The following is a 4,969-nucleotide window of genomic DNA, read 5'->3' on the forward strand; positions in this document are numbered from 1 at the left end:
TGTTACCACGCAAACACTAAAACAGTGATCATTGTTACCACGCAAACACTTAACAGTGATCATTGTTACCACACCAACACTTAACAGTGATCATTGTTACCACACCAACACTTAACAGTGATCATTGTTACCACGCAAACACTAAAACAGTGATCATTGTTACCACGCAAACACTAAAACAGTGATCATTGTTACCACGCAAACACTTAACAGTGATCATTGTTACCACACCAACACTTAACAGTGATCATTGTTACCACACCAACACTTAACAGTGATCATTGTTACCACACCAACACTTAACAGTGATCATTGTTACCACACCAACACTTAACAGTGATCATTGTTACCACACAAACACTTAAACAGTGATCGTTGTTACCACGCAAACACTTAAACAGTGATCGTTGTTACCACGCAAACACTTAAACAGTGATCATTGTTACCACGCAAACACTTAAACAGTGATCGTTGTTACCACGCAAACACTTAACAGTGATCATTGTTACCACGCAAACACTAAAACAGTGATCATTGTTACCACGCAAAACACTTAACAGTGATCATTGTTACCACATCAACACTTAACAGTGATCATTGTTACCACATCAACACTTAACAGTGATCATTGTTACCACACAAACACTTAACAGTGATCATTGTTACCACGCAAACACTTAACAGTGATCATTGTTACCACACAAACACTTAACAGTGATCGTTGTTACCACACAAACACTTAACAGTGATCATTGTTACCACGCAAACACTTAACAGTGATCATTGTTACCACACAAACACTTAACAGTGATCATTGTTACCACGCAAACACTTAACAGTGATCATTGTTACCACACAAACACTTAACAGTGATCATTGTTACCACGCAGACACTTAAACAGTGATCATTGTTACCACACAAACACTAAAACAGTGATCATTGTTACCACGCAGGCACTTAACAGTGATCATTGTTACCACGCAAACACTTAAACAGTGATCATTGTTACCACACAAACACTTAACAGTGATCATTGTTACCACACAAACACTTAAACAGTGATCATTGTTACCACGCAAAAACCTAACAGTGATCATTGTTACCACGCAAACACTTAACAGTGATCATTGTTACCACACAAACACTTTAACAGTGATCATTGTTACCACGCAAAAACCTAACAGTGATCATTGTTACCACGCAAACACTTAACAGTGATCATTGTTACCACGCAAACACTTAACAGTGATTATTGTTACCACGCAAACACTTAACAGTGATCATTGTTACCACGCAAACACTTAACAGTGATCATTGTTACCACGCAAACACTTAACAGTGATCATTGTTACCACGCAAAAACTAAAACAGTGATCATTGTTACCACGCAAACACTTAACAGTGATCATTGTTACCACGCAAACACTTAACAGTGATCATTGTTACCACGCAAACACTTAACAGTGATCATTGTTACCACGCAAACACTTAACAGTGATCATTGATACCACGCAAACACTTAAACAGTGATCATTGTTACCACGCAAACACTTAACAGTGATCATTGTTACCACGCAAACACTTAACAGTGATCATTGTTACCACGCAAACACTTAACAGTGATCATTGTTACCACGCAAACACTTAAACAGTGATCATTGTTACCACGCAAACACTTAACAGTGATCATTGTTACCACGCAAACACTTAACAGTGATTATTGTTACCACGCAGGCACTTAACAGTGATCATTGTTACCACGCAAACACTTAACAGTGATCGTTGTTACCACGCAAACACTAAACAGTGATCATTTTACCACGTAAACACTTAACAGTGATCATTGTTACCACACAGGCACTTAACAGTGATCATTGTTACCACACCAACCCTTAACAGTGATCATTGTTACCACACCAACACTTAACAGTGATCATTGTTACCACGCAAATACTTAACAGTGATCATTGTTACCACGCAAACACTTAACAGTGATCATTGTTACCACGCAAACACTTAACAGTGATCATTGTTACCACACAAACACTTAACAGTGATCATTGTTACCACACCAACACTTAACAGTGATCATTGTTACCACACAAACACTTAACGTTAACCCCTTCTTCCACGCAAACACTTAACAGTCATCATTGTTACCACACCAACACTTAACGTTAACCCCTTCTACCACACCAACACTTAACAGTGATCATTGTTACCACACCAACACTTAACGTTAACCCCTTCTACCACGCAAACACTCTACATTGACACTAAACTATAACAGTCGAGAAATGTTACATGTTCCCATGAGGCGAGCATTAGAAGCTTACTTGTCATTGATTAATGACGTTTTGTTCACGTCAATCAAAACATTATTTGTCTTAGTTAGGCTACTTATAGCAAGCTACTTGGCAACCTATACACTATGCATAAACATTAGTTTCACAAATGTATGTGTCTAATTAAATTGTTTTACATCGTGTATAGGTATATAAAACCGGAAGTAGGTACACGTGCGAGTATATCATTACCCACATACTCTAATCTGGTAAAGGGAAATCTGCGCGTGACTACTTACCGACCGTCGCGGTAGTTGTACCTACTGATGTGTGAAGTTATATCTGACTTAGTGTATTCTTAAGGTTCAGAGTGTATCTCAGGACACTAGAACCCTGGCCACCAGTATTGATGAATACGGAGAGGCTCTCGTTAAGTCTCACGAGACTTGGAATGCATTTGACATGCGGCTCGCCTAAATAAACTTGATGCCTTCCTTCACCTCTGTTTAATGAAGATAAGATCCCTTTGGACACATGGGCAGTGGATTATAGTTACTAAACGCCTAATTCGCCACTAATATTCCAGTCAAATCAGAACGAGGGTACCACAATGTATCATATGGAGAATCGAACCCGGTCCGTTCAGCGTCACGAGCCAACAGTTTAACCACTCGGCTAATCCATGACTTTGCGTGATTGGTGCATATCCAGACTGACGAATAAGCAAAAGATTAACGCCCAGCTCCCGCCACACAAAAACAGTAATATATAATAGTGGGTGTTAAATAGAAGTCAAACAATTCCCATCACACACGTCCCCGTGAGTATGGGGTCAGGGTTTACGCCACCAGAGTGTGTTAAAATTCAACGTCGCACCGGCATTGTTTCAGCCGTATAGCGACCTTACGCTACCAGACAACGGCATCACGTATTGATAACCATGTAGGGAATCGAACCCGGGTTTAGGCTTGACGAGCGAAACCCTTAGCTACCCCACCGCCCCGTCATATGATATATCGACAAAGGTTCAATGAGGTTCAAGGATTACTCCTTGTATTCGCCGTTAACATTAGACGAGACTGGAGTGACCGTGACGTGTTGGGCTGGAGTGTGAAAATATATATCTGTAACGGGCATTCTGTGATGGCGATGTCGATATTTACCAGCTGTATATAGCTGCCATATAGCTATGGTCAAGTCTAGTTATAATATATAGTATGTCTGTTTGTTTGTTTGTTTGTTGTTTAACGCCGCACTCAGCAATATTCCAGCTATATGACGGCGGTCTGTAATATAATCGAGTCTGGACCAGACAATCCAGTGATTGACATTATGGATTGAGCATCGATCTAAGCAATTGGGATCGATTACATGTATCAACCAAGTCAGCGAGCCTGACCACCCGATCCCGTTAGTCGCCTTTTACAACAAGCATAGTCGCATATATAGTATGTATTACAAGTATATGTTAATCTGTGATATTGATGTCGACAGAACAATACGTGATATCGTATAGACTACATATACAGTCGAATCTCGTTATCTCGAACTCCGTTCTCTCGAATGTATCGATATCTCGAACCTATATCTCGATATCTAGATACATAGCTTCGATTATTGCAGTGACAGCTGTGATAAGTCGTGTTATAACACGTATATGTAAAACAACTAAACACTATCTGTGATACAGCGGTGGTAGATTTGATATTGCAGTAATAAATTATAATTTGATGATGCTCACTGCGTCGAAAATCCAATCCGTTCCGTCATTATCCCTCCCACGGAAAGGGGCAAACGGCTAAACTCACTTGCAATAGATCTGCGACGAGGGCTGGCGTACATCGCATGTCAAATATACACGTGGGTTTGTGGGTGTGAACTCTATTTGCAAAGCAACATAATTACACGCAATGACAGTACAAATATAAAAACACACGCATACTTGTGGTTTTAGCAAGTATGATTGTCAAGGAACCGGTTACAGTTGCGCAATGCGCCTGGTCAACAGGTATGCGTACAGACCGAGCCAGGTCCAGGCGACACAGCGTACACGTCAGCCCGCGGCTCAAGGTGTGGGAAGAATGTAGGCTAGTACTTTGAGATGTTTAACATATTTTGGAACTTAATTTGCTTTTTTTTTAAATCTCAATTTGTATATGAATCAGTTTAAAAATTACATTTATTATACTAAATTATACAGATTTCTAGTTTTGAAAAAAAAAGTATAAACATATCTAAATATTTTACACTATACAGTACATCTTGAAACCACATTAACACTGAATATGTTCGTCTCTGTAGGGGTTTTATGTACTGAATATATTTCCATCGAAGCGTAAACACATACCATTTGGATTAGTGCATCTAATAAGCACCAAGTAAAGGCTAAATATTGAAATAAATTCTTAGATAATTAATTATACGAATTAACGCACCAGGATCAATTACCTCACATCGCGACTCCCGTTTAAACAGGCGACATGGCGGAGCATTGAGAAGGTCAAGTGTCCGCGACTCAGAATAATCCACGTAGATGGTTCTCATGTGGTATTTGATAAATAATTTCCTCATTGTTTTGAAAACATGTTTATTTGTAACTTTCGTCTCAGTCATATAAACAATATTCAAGTTCATGGCAATACATATGTTCGTCAACAAGCCTTCCTCTCCCCTCGACGGCCAT

This window comes from Haliotis rufescens, unplaced genomic scaffold, assembly GCF_023055435.1.
Source record: "Haliotis rufescens isolate VD_foot unplaced genomic scaffold, xgHalRufe1.0.p SCAF_71, whole genome shotgun sequence".
NCBI classification, from domain to species: Eukaryota; Metazoa; Mollusca; class Gastropoda; order Lepetellida; family Haliotidae; genus Haliotis; species Haliotis rufescens.